General features: G+C 46.4%; 1 protein-coding gene across 1 annotated transcript in view; it reads right to left on the bottom strand.

Moving 5' to 3' along the window:
• GEMIN7 (gem nuclear organelle associated protein 7) overlaps positions 1-21,076 on the bottom strand; it is a 41,053-nt gene extending 19,977 nt beyond the window's left edge. The window contains exons 1-2 of the mRNA XM_078660915.1: positions 20,989-21,076; positions 3,864-4,036 (exon numbers count right to left, since the gene is read on the bottom strand). The gene's annotated coding sequence lies outside the window, so the exon portion shown is untranslated. The remainder of the gene's footprint in view (positions 1-3,863; positions 4,037-20,988) is intronic.
• Positions 21,077-21,368: the final 292 nt, after the last annotated feature.

Genomic DNA, 21,368 nt, shown 5'->3' with positions numbered 1-21,368 from the left:
TACATTGACTATTAATCTTTTTATGTTTTTCACCAATACCTCAATAACAATCGTACTAATAAAGCTAAAGCAATACAAGGAGAAAATTATCCTTATTATCCTAGAGTGGCAGTCACACAAAGATGCCCAACGCAGGACCAAGGCAAGATTGTGAACTTAAACCTCAATATTCAAAACTGGTTTGGTTGGCCTCAGAGTACTACAATGTTGATATCTGACCTTACTCTCAGACCATAAGGGAAAGGAAAGTACATTTTTTATAGTAAAAAATTGTTTTCTCACTAGATCCTCCTTAACTTTTTACTGAAGCACTTTCTGGACTTGTCACCTGGAACCGACCATTAACCCCAGAACAAACCAAGTAGAGGTGATGTTTGTCAACTCCGTCATTTGGCTAAAGCTACCCTGCATATCTTCTATTAAAATTTGCCGACCAATGATAACCGCTTTTTGGAGAATTCCTTCTCAGATTTCCTTTGTTCACAATATAAGCGATGAAGAATTTCTTATAAGTCCCTTGGAAGTGTACTTTCTAATCATAAAACCTTCTTCTCAAGTAAGTAAAATACATTGTGTCTAAACTAATGGGTTTGTACTATGAAACTGTGGAATGTGCCTTTTTTAGTAGCAATTACTTTGTCCTGCTTAGTTAGGAAAATATAAGTATTCCATTTCCATTACTCCTAATAATATGCTTTAGGAATAAGGTCGCTTATAGAATACATCCTTTCTTTACCCCTCAAAAGAGAACATATGCCAGAACCCCACTGGGCACCCAGAGGGGTTACTGGGCCCAACTGTGGGGGTTGAGGCCTTTTACTCCTGATTTCCCAAGGTTCGACCTACTATGTATCCAGCACAACAGGGCCAAGTACCTCTTCTGCACTTGACTCTTTGTGGTAGCTATGGTCAAGCAGTCAAAGGCTCCCTGGGGTGGTGGGGGTGAATGCAGGTTAGTGAACACAACTCCTAACTCAAAGAGCATACGGCAGTGTCAATAAGTTAATGTCCTGTCAAATACTTTTTAAAGTAGTATTTTATTTCTAGCTCTACGCTTATAAAGCAATGTTAGGAGATAAACAATAATACATTTCCGCTTGAGGACCAGTGTCTATTGGTCCACTGGCAAATCGCGGTCCCAACCCGCTCTTCATAATGTGGTACAGGTTTCTTCCCATTCACTGGTGGTAGCTTCCAGAGAACGCTCAATAGTAGACCTTATCTGGAGTCCATTTAGGCTCTTAGCAAAGTAGTGAAAAAGAGTCTTGGCGCTGCAGAGCACTTAGGAGCGAGTCTCCCTGGGCCCAATAGGCCTCTAACAAGTCTTACGCACTCTAGAGGCGAGGAAGCTTGCAGCATCTCACCAGGTGCCCTGACCAGCGGCACTAACACTGCTCTGGTCCAGGTCGAGGAGTCGGCTGCATGCAGGAGGTGCGGCAGCATCTTGCATGTGGGTTCTCCCCTGAACTTGCGTGGCCAGCAGCAAACAGAGGTGCTCCAGTGCTCCTCCTGCACTGTAAGTCTTGCACTCTCTAACAGGAGCGGGTAGTGGGGGTGTTAGATTGGATTCCGGTGCTCCCGGCAGGGATCCCAATGAAGTGGCAATGCATCCTCTTTAGTTCACGGGGGACACTCCGGCAGCATAATCCTCGATGCTTGATGGGGACCTCAGGTAATGCAATTTTCGGGCAATGGCCTGATCCTCAGCAACTTTGATATTGGCAGCCCCTCCGGGCATACTGGGTTGCCATAACACTATTAACCAAGTCGCGGGCCCTCACCACACGTAAGTTAGTAACAAAGTACCCCTCTGAGCATACAGTGTTGCTTCTAGGCTCCACACAGCTTCGGCCCTTATAATCGGGCAATAACTTTCAAAGTGGCCCCTCCTGGCATTCAATGGTCGCTGACTGGAATCTGCACACAGACACCCGATCAGTGCAGCAGCTGTCCCCTCACACCTCGCCCAGGAGCCCTCTCGGTTCAGCTCCCAAATAGACCTTGCTCCCTCCACCACTCTCCTATTCCTCATAGGACAAACTGGTCTAGGCAAGCAGGCAGGCGCTGGTGCTCCTTGCTCCAAAGCAGGTGATCTTGGTTTCTCCGGGTGTTGTGCCCTACCAGCAGCAAGACTAGCAAGTCTTGCCCCCCCAGTCCTGGCTTAAAGGCAGAATTTTTGCAGAGCTTTCCCTCTTCATACAGCCCGTATGGCGGCTCCACTTCTTATAGTTCATTTCCAGACACCTAATGTGATTTAGGGTCTGGGTCTTTGAAGTTTTGTGTTGGAAGTGTGCTTCTTTCAAAGTACACCTTTCCCTTTCCATCTTGAAAGGTTGTCTGTCACAGCAAGAGAGACTGCAAAAGTGATAATCCCCCCCCAACACAGGCCATGGAAGAGACTAGGTGTATTGATCACTATACGATATGCTATGGCAACCACACTTGTGCTGCTTAACTCCTGGTGAAGGCAGTAGCCTTCCAGCACTATGAGGGTAGCACACTGGGCGTCCCTCCCAATCCAACAAGGCCGCAATCCGTAAACAGGCCTACGTCATGGTACACAAGCATGCTCGTGTTTGCCTGTGGCAACAAAAATCAGCATTAGCGTCCAGACAACAGAACAGTTGGGCACTCAGGGCAGGGGTACACATCAATTACCATGCAGAGGACTTTTCCGCCCCAACAAAGTATTCCATGTAAATCTGAAATATTCTCTTCAAGCCTTCTTTTAAAACCATCTTCCCCATCAGATTACCTTCGTACCACGGATGGAAAAAGTGCCCTTTTTAGAACTGCCCAAAACTAAAGACATTACAAGTTCAAAACAATTGCTTTAATTATAGTGCTAATACTACCATCTTAGCAATATTGAAACAGTACATAGCTAGATTGGTTTCTTATTTGAGAACATGTTTAAGGCTCATTCCACTAGAAACAAGGTGGCAATCGATGGACTTCTCAGGAATGTCTCCTCTGGCTCAATCTGTAGAGCATTCACATGGATTTTAGTCAATATCTCTGCAAGAAACTGTCCGCTGAATTCTTAAATCAAACACCCAAGTGTGAGAATGTTTTCCGCATAATCTCTTCAGGTAATTATCAATTTTGTTTGGCACTTTCCTATTTGTAATTTAACCAGGGTAATTATTATTCAAAATGACATCCTAAAGAAAGGTATCCTGGGTCTATGATTACTCTGACAGGTTTGCTTTTTACTACGTCATACCTTACTGGCCACCTCCTATGACGCTCAAATTGCTCTCACCCACCCCCACATAATGACGTACCCCACAGCGGTTTCTCAGCTGTAATATACATCTGTGGCAGCTTTACAGATCTACTCAACTGAATATAGTCGCTTACATCGCATGCCATTACAGCGCGGTCGTTACGACGACTGCGTTTTTACATCGCAGTACCATTACAACGCAGTTGTTACAGTGACTTGCTCTAGCAACAGTAGGGAAGGTGTTGGAATAGTAAATTATACTATTCCTTAGTTTAGAGCACCCCCTAGAGCAAGTCATTGTAACGACTTGCGTTGTAATGGTACTGCGATGTAACAACGCAGTCAGCGTAAAGACCGCATTAAAATCACAAGCGTTGTGATGGCAGTTTCCCAATCAACTTCCTACATATCACCTGATGTACTGCAGCAGACCTGCATTTTCAGCTACTCAGTCCCCTCTTCCCTCCCGACAAAAAAAAAAAACACGTCCTCTACCACATGGTATCCCTGCAGCAGCCCTTGAGCTGCCAAAATACGGTATACACCACTGGGACTGCTTACGACTATAAACTGCATTCAGTCCCTCTCACCAATACTGTAGTTTACACCCACTGCTGCAATACCCTGTACTCACCCCAGATTTATTTATGAAGTTTTTTCTGTCACCAGGACCCGACTCCAGGTTTGCGGAGCCCGTCATTGATGTGCCGACAGCACAGTTATAAGTCCTGGGGCTGAATGTGCAACGTTCCTGCAGAATGCTGCCTTCACACTAGTACAATCAACAGAATATTCCTGGTCTTGTCACTGTGGGACAAAAGGGATACAGAATAATTAGAAAAAGCATTTGCAAAGCCAACAGGTTTGACTTTTGGGTAGAACATAAACAGAGGCACACATTATACACTCACACCGACACACTGTACGCTCATGCCTAAAAGCAAACACTGCAGCATATATACTGCATACCTGGGCACACAAAGCCGTAGTCGTGCACATGGCCCTATAGAAACCCAGGCAATCATAGCAACATGCACTCACTCACGAAAACAGACATGTAATACTAGGTTCATTGGATGCATATTGCTTCATGTAACTAATACTGCCTCACAGCATTAGAGTGAAAATGAGAAAACAAGACACAAACTGAGAAAGGAGCTTGTGAATGCAATGATAATTCTCAACAAGCATTTGCAATGCAATAGGTCTTGCATTAATAAGAGTTTGAGCTGTTGGCGTTGTACATGGCAATACCTTTTATTTATCTGTTGATTTTTAAAACCTAAATAAAAGGCATTGTCATTTAGAATGCCAATAGCTAAAACTCTTGCAAATGCAAGACCTATTGCTTTGCAAATGCTGGTTTGGTTTACTCTAGGGCATGTAGCATGACAGTCCACGCTGCCATGCAAATTTATTTTTAAGCCAAGTGGCTCTGCACGGGATATGTTAATGTTTTTTAAAGGAAAAGTAACATCACTGCCAGAACTAGCCACAGAGACCAGAAACTACTATGCCCAAGCTTCATGGAGGACCGAAGAGGAAGAAAAGAAAGTAGAAGCCATAGGAGACTCTAACTAATTAGAAGCATGGAAATGAGATCGACGTGGCAGCCAATCAATGGTATGCAACGGTAAGCATTGGGTGGACTCTGGAGCTGTTTTTAAGCTTTCTTTTTATTCACAATAGATGTCGCTGACAGCGCATGCGTGCAGTCGGCAAAACCTAAAAACTATAGCAGTGTGTGGGAAAAAGGTCTTAAATTGCCTTATGAACAAAGTTCTCATCTACAAAACTCATCTGAGGTGTCCATGATGTAGATAAGAACTAATTTGTTTTTGTCTATAGGAGCTCCTGACTAAACATTATGCCATTAACACGAACGTGAGGATAGCACGCGACTAAACCAATGGTGCAAAGAACGGACCAGAACCAAGAGAGGGGGACAGACGGGACCTGACGAGAGCCACAAGTGACGACTTCATGGCAAAGATGGGCAAGGATAGTAATTACAAGTAAACAGAATAAGGCTGAAGCGCTATACCGCATCCTTTCATAGGGGTCAGATGCAGTGGTTCTGGGTCAGGGCACAATAAAACAATCTGATTTTAATTCCAGCCTCCTTTTAGCTTTGGGACACTTCTCAGTTTGTCAAGGCCAGGAGGCTGCGAAGGCCCAGCAGCAGTGATCACAACAAGATGTGCAGACCCCTGGCTGGTGCCTGCTGCACGCCCCTGGCAGCACCGCCAGGAAGCTGAAAAAAAATGCAAAATATTCCACTCACCGAATCCAGAAGTGCACATTGCACAACCCCCTGTGCGGGCCTGAGAGGGGGATACAACAGAGGCTGATCTCACCGATCAAGGAGGGGGAGACTGAGAAGACTGCCGCAGAACCGGGGGGAGAAGGGGACAGCATGAGTGAAGAGAAAAGATGGTGTAGAGAGAAGAATGTAATGAGGAAGTTACTATGAGACTAGCAGAGAGGGGACGGGGATAGTGAGAGTGAGCACAGCATGAGTGGCTAGAGGGGAGAACGCTCACAGGTGAGTTACATGAGGTTGCGGAAATAGAAGTGGGGGAAGAAAGACGTGGCAGGAGGAAGACAAGGAAGAAAGAAGGAAAGAAGACCTTAGAATACAGAAGGAGACATCAGGGGAAGATGAAAGGCGCAGAAGGGGGTATAGCATGGGGAAAGAAGGGTCAGGAGGACTTCAGGGCAATAATGGGAGCAGAAAAGTGGAGCCTGGAGGGGCAAAGGGCATGACCTGGAGGAGGAGGGAGAGCAGGGAAGCATGGGGATGTTAGGGGACAGCCTAGAACGAGAGAAGTTCGTAGAAGAAGAAGAAAGAGTGGGATAGCTTGTGGTAGAGCAAGAGAGGGTTGATAGGGCGAGCCAAATGGGGCATAAATTGAAGGGAGGGTGGAAGAAGTGAGCAACATAAACGTAAAAAAATTGAGCAAATGAGGGCAAGAACAAGAGAGAATGGCATAGGGAGACTGAATACAGAAGACAAGAAATAGTGACAGGAAAAAGAGGAAAGAAAAGAGATTAAAAGAGAATAACCGAGGGGTAGAGACGAGGAAACAAGTGAAGAACAACCGTAGCAGGCATGCAAACTCCAGTCGCTGACACAGACGAAGCAAAGCAAGCACGCGCGTCTTGATTGAAATCAGAACAAGAAAAAATAGTTCCATGCATCAATCTTGTCACCCTTCTTTAAGACAGGAACTGTTATTGTGCCTTACGGAAAAAGTCAGGAATACTAACAGAAAAATCTTTTAAACCACACAGCTAAAGTTGAGGCCCATTATTTCCCATTCTGCTTAAAGTGGATCAGCCATCAGGGCCAACAGCACGGATTTGCAACTTGTAATGCACATGTACAACATTACTAATGAGACACATGAATCAGGAGGTTCAAAAAGGGACTAAATAACTTTGACCAAGATGCACTGACATGGCATGATATAGCAGAAAAGGTAAAGAGAGCAACTTGGATGGTTTTTTTTTTTGTTTGTGATCACTTTCGCGGCCGCTTTGATGTTTTCAGTGGCCGCGCGGCTCACTGAGAACTTCAAATGGGCCGGGAAAGTGATCACGCAGGCTGACAAATGGTGCGCGCGCCCGGCGAACATGCACTGTACCCGATCCGCCTGCAGCCTTTGGGAGCACTTTCAGAAGCCCCTTACTAAATATCTCACAGAGCATCACTTACGCGATAGCTAGGCGAGACCTAAAAAGGAGTGGTACTGAGTAGCCATCATTAGGTGTCTGGTCAGCAAAGCAAGTAAAGTATGGACCTGGTGAGGTTGCGAGAAAGACAACAATGTGGGATACCATGGCCATACATAGCCAAGTTAAGTGGTGGACTTTCAGATCAAGCCAGTGAAGCCATAAAACAATTTAGACATGCCAAAGATCATAGGCTGAAACAGAGGCAACAAACATACATTCACAAATGGAAACTTAAACACTCTGCCCTTCAAGAAGGGAGGGACAGGTGCTGGATGGATTAATGCAGACTATGTCAACTTAAATATTAGATCATTTGCTGACATAATATGTACCAGTGCAATCTGTTCCCACATTTCTTATGACCCGCTTACTTATGTTACACCACTCCAAGTACAAAAAATAATAATTTATTACTATCTAGGCTTCCTCTTTAAAAATCACGTTTTCATGTCTATTGGTTCAACCGAAGCACACAAAGACTACAACTTCTGATGTATGTGTATGGTATTTCTATAGTGCAACCCTAGCCAAAAGGCAGCAGAGAGCTGTACAGGGTCAAAGATAAGCATAAAGTCAACAATAAGAGAGGTAGCTGGGTTGTGGACAGTCAATGCACAGTGATTTAGCATTCCTTAAAGAGGCGAATCTTCAACTCTTTCCTAAATTGGGGGCAGTCGTGATGGATGTGGGGATGTTGTTCTAGATAATGGGTGCACAGATAGAAAATGCATGCAGCACTGTTTTTTTCTTTTCCTTTTTTTTTTACACAATTTAGTCTGAATCTGATGGTGTCCTGGCTGCGGGTGTGCCGAAAGCCACCAGAGATGGTGAGCTTGCCAGCAAGATAACTGGGTGTTGTTTGCACTTGGCTTTGTAAATTATGAAGTTGAGTTTGAAGATTATGCAATCGGCAAAAGGAGCCGATGAAGTTCCATCAGGATGGGGGAGGTGTGATTATATTTCTTCAGGCACAGCATGAGACATGCTGCAGCATTTTGGATGCTCTTAAGGGGTTTCAGTGTGGAGTCTGAGAGTCCATGGTGCAGGGCCTTACCATCGTCCGGATGTGAGATTATGAGGACTTAAACAGCGGTCCTGGAGTAGATTTTAGGGAGAAAGTGTTTATTTTGTTTAGAAAAGAGAGCGGATACCAGGCTGTCTTTATTTTGGGGTTTTTGTAATGTGTTCCTTGAGGGTGAAGTTGGGTCATGGGTGAATCCAAGTGACTTGGCATTGAGTGAGAGTTTTGGTTTGAAGCATAAAGGTTCAAGTCATTGTGCAAGTTATGTACTGTTTGTAGTTCTTGACAAAGAACAGGAATTCTGTCTTGGCTCTGCTGTGCATCCTGGGGTGGATGATGTGCAGGTAGTGTTTGAGGCATTGGATGTCTGAAACAAAGAAGACTTAAGTAGAGTGTGTATCAACAGGATACTGGTGAATTTGTATTCTTTTATCTGACAGAGTAACCTGCGGCTCCCTGTAGAGGTTGATGATGACAGGAGACACTAAAGATAGGGGTCATTTGGGACCTGCAGGTGCCCACATGAACAAACTGGTGTAATTTGGAAATGAAGGAGGCAAACCAGTCCAAGACACTACCAGAGAATCCTATTTGAGACTCCATGACGGGTATACGGATGGAATGATCAACTGCGTCAAAGGACAGTGAGAGGTCCAACAATACCAGAAGGCACTGGGCATCTTCATCTGTTCAACTCAGAACAGGTGATTTACATAATCACCTACCCTTGTAATTTGCATTACGTAGGGATGACTACACGCAAAGTCAAGACCAGAATCTGTAAACATCGGAGCAATCTCAGATGCCAACGTGCCACAACTAAAATGGCAACACACTACATTGAACACCACCACACTCTAAATGACCTAGGTTGGGCAGTTCTTAAACAAGTGAATCAAGAGTCCCAACTTTTTGAGAGAGCAACGTTGGGTCTACAGGCTTAAGTCACATGAGTGGGGCCTGAACGAGGACTTCCCATGGGTACAGTTCATATGACCAAGTAACTTTCCCTGTGCACACCCACAGGACTCATCAAGATATTTGGTAATTAACATACCCAAAGGTTTCTCAAAACTATCAGATATTATAAGTTTTTAACCATATGATATATCGAAAAGTTCTTTCTCTTCCTGGGTCTGCTGACAACTAACACTATGAGGACCGAACTGACTGATAGGAATAAAGATCCTAAGAACTATGTCATTTGGCCAAAAATGATCCAACACTCTGGATACACTGCTCCTTCTGAAAACTTTGAGTTGTTTATTTTATTTTTTTACTTGGATTCTCCATTTTCCGGAATGCCACACATGTAATGGATTTATACCATTGGTAACTAAAAATGTAGATTTATTTGTTATCTAACTTTTTGACATGATTCGGTTGGCCCCATGAAAAACAATTTCTTTCTTTCATTAAATCTTTACTGTTACATTAATTGTAATCCTTGCAATACCCCATATATAATGTGTTTTTATTAATTACAATCTTAAATGAACATTCAAAGATAATCTCTGCTCTGCCATTAATGAAGCCGGGCGTGAACTCACGGCAATAAGTAAGTCTTGGCTCGTCCCAGAAAAAGTAAACGATAGCCTGGAGGTATGCGGTCTAATGCTGAACTCCATGAGGACGCTAACGACTGCACGTTCCGTATTAAACAGGATGTGCCACGCCCCTCCAGCATCTTCGGAGCCACGGTAGGATGGTTACCCCCGCAGCGAGCAAGTAGCCTTGACGAAATAAGTGCTTTGGGATCCGATTAGCAAGTTGCACTCTGTTCTTCAGAACCCTTATGTTAACAAAGTATTTCCTTTGTTACCTTTGCCTGATTACCTGCAATTGGATACAAATCTCACTTCTGCCAACAGAGTGTGACTACAGGCGTCCCTCCTCCCAGTTTGGACTCATGATGCTCAATTGAGGCTTATTACATGTATGTAATGTGTATGTGTTCAATGGTTTACGTGTTTTATGTGCGTCTATTCACTCACAGGTTTTTCTCACAGCCTGCTCACTTTTTTGATAGGTGAGAATTATGACACTACCTACTCTATATTAAAGGTTATTCTATTGGTCTTTTGATGAAGCCTGCGTGAGCCGTAGCCCCGCCTTGGCCCTGAGTGATGCTCTGGTGGTGCCCGAGTGACGCTCTGGTGGTGCCCGAGTGACGCTCTGGTGGTGCCCGAGTGACGCTCTGGTGGTGCCCGAGTGACGCTCTGGTGGTGCCCGAGTGACGCTCTGGTGGCGCCCGAGTGACGCGGTGGTGGCGCCCGAGTGACGCGGTGGTGGCGCCCGAGTGACGCAGTGGTGGTGCCCGAGTGATGCGGTGGTGGTGCCCGAGTGATGCGGTGGTGGTGCCCGAGTGATATTGTTGTGGCACTGAGTGATGCTGTGGTGGCCCTGAGTGATATTGTGGTGGCACTGAGTGATGCCGAGTGATGCTGTGGTAGTGACTGAGTGATGCTGTGGTGGTGACTGAGTGATGCTGTGGTGGTGACTGAGTGATGCTGTGGGGGTGCTGAGTGATGCTGCAGCAAATTACACCAATTTCACATCATCTACATTAAAGGTTATTCTATTAGTCTTTTGACGAAGCCTGCGTGAGCCGTAGCACCGCCTGTAGGGTAGAGGAGCGCGAACTAGAACCATGTCCCTTGAAGCACTGTACAGTGTAAACAGATTGTCGTAAACTGCGCTTTACACTGCTGATTTAACAGTATAAGAGGCAAGGCCAATATCAGGGGCAAAGTAAAGCATCACTTCCGCCCACAATTGTCAGTCAATTATGAAAACTCACGAGAAGCTCCTGCGACTTGCAAGTCTCATCTGGAAAACGAGTGACGCCATGACTCTGCTGTTGAAGGGCACCGCGCGTAGTCTTTCAGCAGAGGCTGTAGGCCGATGGGTAGGCGGGCTAAGGGAACAAACATTTGTTTCATTGGGTGCTGTGATGTGGCGTGGAAAAGGCAGGTAACTTGATTGCCACTATGAGCAAGTTGCTTGGACTTGCAGGCTGAAGAAGGAGAGAGAGGCGGAGGGGTGCACCCGCGAGTGGTGCGTACGCGATGGGGAGAGCAGTCTGCTCTTTTTCAAAGCACACTCTTGTGCTTGTGGCGCGCCGCTGCGCACTCCCGCAAGCTGTATGCCGCCACAAGCACGAGTATGTGCTTTGAAAAAGAGCTGAACGCGGCTAAAGGTCTCCTATGCAAAGCATGCACGCTGCCTAGGCGAGAACTAAAAATATGGATCTTGCTGTACATGGAACCTAGCAACATGCTCGCCCATTTTCATATTACTGTAAAGGAAATTAGATTTGCCTTAACAGTTGGAAAAAGATTACATTCTACACACAAATTGTTTAACTATGCTCAACACAAATTTGGTTTTTATTTTCGTACTCATTGTTTCAAACAAATTAAGTACATTCCTTTAACTTTGCTATAAGGATTGTTTTCTCTTATTAAAAAAACGTTCTTCTGTCCAATTCATCATTTTAAATAGTGAGGGAAGTAACAGACAGAGCCCTGCTATTAAATGAAATTAGGATGCCAAACGCCTGACGCAAAGTTTCTCAGTTAAAAGTGAGTCAGGAATCTTTTTTGATGGTGAACGTTGTAAGAACTACAGGTTTCTGCTTTTACAAAAACTGCTTTTTACTAACTGTACTTATTGTAATTGGACCTGGGCTACTGTGAACGTGGCAGACAGGGTTATAATGCGAAAACTGGGGTCAAGAAAACGCCATTCTACCAGTGATTAAATTTGGGTTTTGCCGAGGGCTTGGTACTACCAAGTAGCGCTTACACTTTAGCCACTGTTCAAAAACGTTGTTGTTTTCCCAAAAAAAAGTTGCTAAAGCAGGCCCATTGCAATTGCCAATTATGAATTTGACAATTGCATTTGATTATATGACCGGTTCTGAATTCTGGCAAACAAAACAGGCTGGCCATGGAGTTAGATCCCTCAATTGTTTATTTTATTTTGCAGTTACACTATTGACAACTGCCTGTGTCCTCTTCAACAGAAGCTCTTAACCTTTTGACTTCTGAGGACCCCCCTCTTAATCTTTACGGGAACCCAGTGGCTCCCAATGTATCATGACTGGAATCCGGGAACCACAACTGAATCATTACTGGAAGCCACGGACCCCGGCCTAAAATTTTCGATTATTTGAACCGCAAAACAATACACAAAATATACAGAAATAAGCATTCAAACAAATACAGAAAATATGAAATATTTTATTCCCCCAAAAATATTAAAAGAAATCAAAATGTTAATTGTAATAGAAAGGAAGGAGTGCTTTAAATTCAATTTAGAAAACAAGTCGCTAAAATATTCTGTTAAAAGCACTTGCACTTTCCCCAAAAGTCAGTTTGAGGATATTAAATTTCAAATTCTTTCACATTTACAGAATTTTAATATTATTACATTTTCTAATCATTTGTGGAACCCCACATTAGGCTTTGCGGATCCCCAGACCACAGTGTTCCGCCCTGGCTTATTGGGGCCACCAGTGGCCTCAGTGACTTGGCGCCCTTGCGCGGGGGTTGGCAGCGCCGCAGCAGCAAAGGATGCACGGACACAGGGTCACTGTCGAAAGTGACGTGCTCGAGCGCGCGCCCTCCTTTTATTGTACGCCGCAGGCCACGCCTGGCCTGCGGGTGCATGGGTGCATGTACGTGAGATAAACTAGAGCGTTACAGGACACTACATCCCTCTCCAACTTGCAATTGTTTTTTTTTTCCAAACAGATAACGAGAAAAACAGATTCAGTCTTATAATATGTGAGATGAGAATGCCTGGGTACTTGCGTGTCCCTTGGTGTTGGGCTCAGGACATCAGTCGGCAGGCATAGTCTTTCAGCATCTGGCTCGGTGGGGGGTTAGGCCTCAGATTGTATTTTCGGGCGTTGCCCCTACCACCTTCATTAGTCTGGTGAGTGTCTCTGTTTGCAGCCGCCGGTGTTTGGGGCGCTGCTGCAGAATCACGTTCTTCCACTCGACATTCCGGGATATTGACGTTTTCTTCGTTGGTCGTTGCCACCCCATTGGGTCGGGTTTCCTCTCCTGCCGCTTCCGGTTGCTGACTGGATTCCTGCGGAAGCGCCTTGAACCACGAGGTGTTTCGTGATATTTCCTCTCCTCCTCTTTTGGCTGTGACCATAGTACCTTTGGTAGACGTGACGGTCCACGGGCCTGGTTCGTATCGAGTTTGGAACTTCCCACCAGGACGTCTGTTACGAACGATCACTCGGGTCCCCGGGCTGATGTTCCTCGGCTGGGCCCTCCTGTACGTACTGGCACGTTGGTTCCCTTGTCGTCTCCGTGACTGGGCCTCTTCCATGTCGGCCGGGGGTGGCGCCCATCCTGGCGCAGTCGGGAGGAGGTCTCTCCGTGGTCCTTGGAACATAAGGATCCATGGGCTCCTTTGTGTCGCGCAGTGGGGTGTGCCTCTGTATTCCCTCAGGAATTTGTGTAGTCTTTGCTCGGGATCAGCTTGTTCCACCAGAGCGATTCGGAATACTTTATTGAGAGTCCGCATAAACCTCTCCACGTCTCCGTTTGCTTGTGGCCACTGAGGGGTGATGCGGCGGTGTTGAATTCCCCTGGTTGTGAGGAACGTGGCGAATTCTGCCCCTTGGAAAGGCAGCCCATTGTCGCTTCGGATCTCCGAGGGGTAACCGAACATGGAGAAGATCTTTTCTAGCGCCGGTCCCACGTGAGCAAATGCCGTGGAGGCAACTCTCTCCACTACTGGATACTTAGAGTAGGAGTCAATGGCTACCAGTGTGTGTCCTTCTTCTGGAAAACTTCCAAAGTCTATACTGATTTTGGTCCAAGGGGAGGTGCAGGCTTCTTCTGTGATTATGGGCACGGGTCTCTCCAGGTCACTGGTCAGCTGGCAGGCCATGCACCCTCGTGCGTATTCTTCCACCCTGGTCTCCAAATCTGGAAACCAGACCTTCTCTCTCATACGCGCCTTCATTTTCGTCGAGCCTTGATGTCCTCCGTGGGCCAATTGTATTGCCCGGTGTCTCAGGCTGTGGGGTATAACCAGTCGTGAGCCCCTCAGTAGCACTCCATCTTCCGTGGCACTCAACTCATGCCGGATCCGCCAGAGCCTCGTGAGTGATTCTTTGTCTTCCGCGCCCCAGGACGTGGGCGGGCGCAGATAGTCTGTCCACGAGCCATCCTGTACTGCCTGAATCGTCCTCCGGTACACATTATCGTCTGCCGCGGCTTCCTTTATCTCATCTATGGTCATGCTGTTCGGGCATGACGCAAGGGCTACCCACTGAGCGTACTCCTCACGGTCATCCTCCATTGATACATGTTCCTGTGGAGATGGGTGGCGTGACAGATAGTCCGCGGGATTCTTGGCTCCCGGGCGATAGGTGACTTCCATCTCGTAGGACTGTAGTTGTATCACCCACCGTTCAATGCGAGGTGGGGGGTGTGGAGCCGTTCCTTTGAAAAGGGACACTAGTGGTTGGTGGTCTGTGACCATTACGAACGGGTGTCCTTGTAAGTAGAGGTGGAAGTGTCCGCAGGCCCACTTGATGGCAAGAGCCTCCCTCTCGATTTGGGCATACCTGGTCTCCGTCGGGGTCAGGGCCTTGCTAGCAAACGCTAGCGCCGTCCACTGGCCGGGCTCATGTTCTTGGGTCAGGACCGCGCCGAGTCCCACCGGGCTGGCGTCCACGACCACCTCTGTACGCTTCTTGGGGTCGAAGTAGGATAGCGTGGCTTTTTCTAAAAGCGCCTCTTTGATCCCCCGGAAGGCCTCTTCTTCCCTCGGGCCCCACTGCCATGAGACATCCGTCTTCGTTAGCGCTCGCAACGGTTCACTCCTGGTGGCTAAGCCCGGTATGAACCGGCCACAGTATGTGGCCATACCAAGGAAGCTTCTCACCTCCGTCGGGGACTTTGGCGCAAGGGCGTCTTTGATGGCCTTGGATTTCTTTGGGTCAATCTGAATGCCCTCCTGATTGAACACATAGCCAAAGAATTCTATCGAGGGCTGAAAGAATTGGCATTTCTCTTTGTGGAGCGTTGCTCCATGGATGCTGAGTCTTTTCAGGACGTCTCTCAGGTGCTTGTGGTGTTCTGATGCGGTGGCCGAGTGTATCAGGATGTCATTGCTGACATTGATGACCCCCGGTAACCCTGAGAGGAGTTCACGGATGGTGTTTTGGAACACCTCCGCCGCTGACGAAATGCCGAAGTTTAGTCGTTTGTAACGCCGGAGTCCCAGGTGAGTGCTGAAGGTGGTTATGAAGCGACTTTCCTCCGCTAGGGGCAGTTGGTGGTATCCGGCGTTTAGATCTATCTTTGAGAACCACTTCGACCCATTTACGTCAGCGACGATGTCATCCATGGTCGGAGTCAGATGTCTCTCTCTCCGGATGGCGGCGTTTGGTAGTCGCATGTCGATACACAGGCGGATAGCGCCGGGTTGCTTGGGTTTTTCTACAATCACCATGGGTGACACCCATGGTGTGGGCCCTGTGACTTTCTCGATGACCCCGAGAGTCTCTAGTTTCTCCAGTTCTTTTTCCACCAGTGGGCGTAGATGGAAGGGTATTCGGCGGTGCCACAAAGCGGTGGGAGTGACTGACTTATCTATGTGTAATTTGATGGGCTCGCATTTGATACAGCCTAGGCCCTGGAACAGTGCAGGAAAACGCGCCAAAAGTTCATCCACCTGGTGTGATCTTATCCGGTTGGCGAAGGCGATGAGCTTCAAGTCTTCTGCTGTGTGGCTGCTGATCAAGGTATCGGCTTCACGTTTGACGATGTGGATTGTTGCCATTACTTGTGCCTCATCGGCCTGAATTGGTATTGTTATTTTTCCCTTTAAAGGCAGGGGAGTGTCCGCTCCATAAGCAAAGATTCTGGTCTTGGATGGTAATATTTCGGGCCGTGGGCGTAGTCTGTTGAATTGTTGCAAGCCCATTACGTTCACAGTAGCGCCAGTGTCAATTATAGCCTTAACTTCGTTTCCCGCCATTTGCACGATGCACGTGGGCTGTGGCCGTCGTCGCTGTTTTAGCTCTCGTGCGAACGACACGATGTACGTCTCCTCATCCTCCGACTCAGAGGCATCGTACACCGTGGGAAGGTGTTTCTCTGCTCTGGCTGGTGTTGCTTCTTCCAATGATAGTTGACGGACAGCTTTTGCGGGCGCCCGTGGCCTCCAAAATGGTTTTGTCGTGTTCCTTTTGCGGCACACCGAGGCGAAATGGTTTGGTATCCCGCAGTTCGCGCAAGTTTTACCTTGAGCCGGGCAGTCTTTTGCCCCATGAGGTTCATGTCCGCAATACCCACATCGCGCCCGCGGTGGATCTCTCCGATATTCCCTTTGCGGTGGTCCCCGTGGCTGGGGTCGTACTGCATCCGCCCGTTCTACCTTGATGGCCTCTGCTTTGGCCTGTGGTTGGTGTAGTGCCTGTTCCATGGCGGAGGCCCTGTCGCTCGAGAGCTCATGAGATCTAGCAAGGATCAAGATGTCTTCTAGCGTTATGCCTGGCTTGCGTAGGATCGTCCCTCTCAGCGTTTTGTCCCGGCATCCCTGAATGATCTGCCGTCTTATGGCCCTTGGTTGGTCTTCATCGGTGGAGCTGGCCAGCTCTCTGACACGGGTATGGAATTGGTCCATCGTCTCACCGTCCCTTTGACGCGCTTGGCCCAGTTTGAAAACCTCGAAGTCTACGTTCAGTTGGGGGTCGAAATGGCCGTTCAGCGCGGCGACCGCTGAGTCATAATCATCTCCAGTATTGGGCAGGTGTTTGAACAGTCTGAATATTTCATCGCCTGCGTAGTGTAGTAGAAGCGACCGCTTCACCGTTTTATCTGCTTCCCTTGTGACGATGAAATAGTTTTCCAACCGTTCCAGCCATATCTTCCATCTCGGGGAAGCCGTGGACGGGTCCGCCGCCTCGCTAAATGGTGGTAGCACCCCTGTCGCCGCATGCTGAAATGGGATGTTGATAACCGGCCCCGGAGCGCCTTCATCCGCCATGGTGGTGGCACCACGTGGTTGCTAGCGAGTCTCTCCTGCGACTATCCTCCCTTGCGCACACCCTGCGACGTCGCGTAGCTCACCTCCGTGTTGTCGTCGTGATAGTAGGCCTCGGGCACCTCGTGACGACCCCACTGCAGGGCGTGTCTCTCCCTTGGTGACGAGGCGCTCGAAGAGCACACAGGGTGTGGCGCGCAGGTCCCACAGCTACACTGCCGCTGGCCACGGTGAGGGTCACTCAGGAGTGCGGTAGGCACGCCCTCCGCTGAAGTCCTCAGTCCCCTGGCACCACTGACATCGCTTACTGACTGTTCCAGGCTTCACACGCGCAATGCGTGAGGAAAACAGGGCACCGGGCCGATCCGCGTCTCACGCGCAATGCGTGAGAAACGGCATGCGGTCGCAGAAAACGGGCCGGCTCCGCACCCAGCAGTGTCGCTTGACTCCCCTCGATGCAGGGGGGCCCTCCGCCCCGGGTGGCCTTCGCACAATGTTCAGTGGGGTGGACTGGCCTGAAGTGAAAACCCAGATAGGCACACAGGTTCCCGGCGTGGCCAACTGCAGAGGGCCGCAGGAGCGCGGTATGCACCGCGGGATGGAGCGGGTCAGCTCCGAGGTGTCGCGGGTGTGCGAGCGAGGGTTAGGCCCCCTCCGCTCGTCGCCAGTGTTCCGCCCTGGCTTATTGGGGCCACCAGTGGCCTCAGTGACTTGGCGCCCTTGCGCGGGGGTTGGCAGCGCCGCAGCAGCAAAGGATGCACGGACACAGGATCACTGTCGGAAGTGACGTGCTCGAGCGCGCGCCCTCCTTTTATTGTACGCCGCAGGCCACGCCTGGCCTGGGGGTGCATGTACGTGAGATAAACTAGAGCGTTACAGGACACTACACACAGGTTAAGAACCACTGCTCTATAGTCTAGAAGGTGAGCGCATTAACTAATTTCAGATTGGCAGGGGTATGTCTTGGCCCCTTTCTATTTACCTTGTATGTTGATGAACTGGAAGAATTTTTAGGTTAAAGGGACGAGATATGGCCCAGATAGGTTCACACCCACTGCCTGTATTCCTCTATGCCGACGATTCAGTCTTGATGGCACGTACAGCCAAGGGACTAAAAGTACTGTTAGATGCATTAGCACAATTTGTGGAAAATCTGAAGCTACACACGTGACTAAATCATTTGTAATGTTATGTGGCCCACTAACACCAAACACTTTAGGGGACAAGCTACCCAGTCTATCAAACAAGAACTTGATATATTTGATTTCTTTTTGACTTGCCTCTTAAATGAGATCATTTACATAGATCTAGAATATGTCCATTTGAAAGATCGTTTGAAGCGGTGTTTAGATTTTCCAGTACGTTGGGTTCAAAACCATTGAAAGAGAAAAGAAATGCATAAAAACAAATGCATCTCTACTGTTACCCATGGGGCTGACGTTTGTGATTACAGTGATTTGAAGGGATTGCAATTACTAGAGAATGGCTTCCTAGGAAGGCTTTTCTATGTGCCCAAAACCACTTTTACTTGTTATTCTGAGCTTAGAGTCAGTTATATTTAAAAAAAAAAAAAAAAAAAAAAAAACGTTATTAAGCTTTGCATCCTTAGTCTCTGGTTATTTATTTGGAGCAACCAAGAAACATCACTTAAATGGGGGATTATTTGGGATTGCTTATCACTAGGCTATGGAGGTTGTATTCCCTATGTTGAGATACGTCAAAGACGGCTTTGGAAGGATAGTATTACCGCACATCCTAACTTCACCGGATTTAGGCAATTGTTGCCCCAAATTGACGTTTAAACATCAAATTCTTGAAAAACGCAATGAGGCCTGAATTCTATTGGAGGTTAAAAAACATAACTGTCAGTTCTTATGTCCCTAACACAACTGATTTGATTGACCCGTATCTCACTACTGTAACATATCAAACATTTTATTAATAAGATTTAGACTTAATATTGTTACTGCTCATGTCTTAGTAACATTTCCAAAAAATAGAGTTTAGGATATGCATTTGCCCCTTTGTCCTCGACTAAACTGACGAGTTGTCACAATAATACACTTTATCCTGTCACTTTTATAAAGGTGCCTATGAAAAAAGTTATTACTTTTACTGCGTATGCATAATTTTAGATTTCATAGAATTGCTTTCCTTTTTTCCCCAAGAACTTTCATCTAATTTAATATGCACTTCAAGTTGCTTGGTGTATTCATCATTCAAATAAAATAAGGAACTTGACGTCTGTAACAAAAGGTAAACCGTGCTAGGATTGTATTTAATCATTATGTTCTCCAAGCTGAACACACTATGGGGCACATGCATCATTGTACGATTTTGCGATTCTTAATTTGCGAAAATTACCGAATCGCAAATTAAGAATTGCAAAATGGTATGCATCATTTTTTTCACTATTTATTTGCGATTCGGTAAAATTCGCAATTTTTACCGAATCTCAAATAAATAGCGAATTCGAAAGTGCATTTTCGCAATTCCCATTGATTCCTATGGGCCTTAGGACTCAATGGGAAGGCATTTAAGAATTCGCAATTTGTTGATCCCTGCACCCCTGAAATGTATTTGAAAGTGCATGTTTCACACACACATGTCCTAAGGACATGTGTGTCTGTAACATGACAGTTTAAAAAATGCATTTTTTTCCTTTTTGAAAGATTTTCGCAAATTAACATGAGGGTCAACCTCGTGTTAATTTGCACTTCCTATTTCTTAATTTGCATTTTTTTTTTAATTGATGCATTGCATTTAAGGAATCGCACAAATGCGATTCCTTAAATGCACTCGCATTTTTTAGAAATGCAAAAAAATGCGAAGAAAAAAGTTTGATGCATACCAAAAATGGTTTTTGCATTCGCAAACGGCCGATTTTTCCGATTCGCACCGTTTGCGAATGCAAAAACCAATGATGCATGTGCCCCTATATTCCTAAGTGATTGAAGGTGACATTCTTGTCGTATACTGCATGTTTTTATAAACTCAATTTCTCTTGTATCTTTCTTTTTCAGCCGAATAAAGATTATTGATTCAATCCTCTAACATGTCACAAACCTGACACAAAATGCTTTCTAACCAAACCTGTTCAGGAATCTAGTAATTATTATGAATAGTGGACTAATGCTTGAAGCCCAGGTTTCTACCGTTACAACATCTGTACCCTACTGTTTGTACTTATTATCCAAGTATATATATATATATATATATATACACACACACATATATATATATATATATATCCATATCCCACACACATAGCGGAAAGATTTTTTTTTTTTTTAAAACACAACACACATGAACGAATATACTAGGGAAAGTTTATCAAATTTTGCCGAACATTCTGTTTTTAACTGAAGCCTAACCAAAGGCCAGGAATGCAAATGGCAGATATGAAATACCAGGGAGTTCCAGGTTTCAAGTCCAAGGACAGCAGTCTAATATCCCTGCAACAGGAACAAATAGCAGGAGAGCACCAAAACCAGATAGTTAGCGGACTCACTTATCCACTAGTCTCTGCCTCAGTTTTGACATCTGTGTATTTTTGTATTTAAAGGTTTTATATAGCGCGAACAGTGTACACACCCTGGACTAGGAATGCATGAATGAATGAACACCGTTCTGGCTTTAGCTGAAAAAATCAGCACGAGCGATTATTAAAGAGTGACAGTCAAATCTAAAAAAGTACTATTAATTAAAATAATTACAATTTAATACGATGAAACAATTGATTTGACATATCTATTTAGTATGTCAAGAGCGGAGCAAGACAGTCGAGCGGTGTAGATCTATGCTGTACGTAAGATTAGATCCTTAAACATTCGGTGGGATTCCCCCTGGAACCCTGGGGACGGGAGGCACCCCACCCGCAGGAGAGACATCACCCAACCAACTCTACAGCGAACAGCACAGCGCTAGGACGATTACCAACACTAACAAACAAATTGAACACGTGTCCGCTACTTACACGGACCGTCCATGAATTTAGCATCTGTTCTCCGAATCGCTGTTGATCTTTTAACGGATATCATTTGGGCACTTCCGGGTTGCATAATAACCAATCATACAGTTGAACATATTCCGAGAGCTGACTGGGCGGTACTAGTATGAAACTTGACCCATGATTGGAGCGTTCAGAACACCTCAGCCAATCCTAAGTGCGACACGCAGGTCTGGTAGTGACAGCCAGGTTTTCCCAGGCGGAACTGGTCGGTTTGTGGTGTTGTTTCAATGTCGGTGTTCCGTCGTAGAACATTGGCCGCCGATCTGAATGGGTGGGACAGGCACGGTAGCGCAGCTGTCTCCATTGTTACTTGTTATACCAGTCACGGTCTCTCCACTGACTAA

Source organism: Lissotriton helveticus, chromosome 9 (genome assembly GCF_964261635.1).
Source record: "Lissotriton helveticus chromosome 9, aLisHel1.1, whole genome shotgun sequence".
NCBI lineage: Eukaryota > Metazoa > Chordata > Amphibia > Caudata > Salamandridae > Lissotriton > Lissotriton helveticus.
The sequence above is the reverse complement of the archived record's forward strand: the minus strand, read 5'-3'. Positions and strand labels throughout refer to the sequence as shown.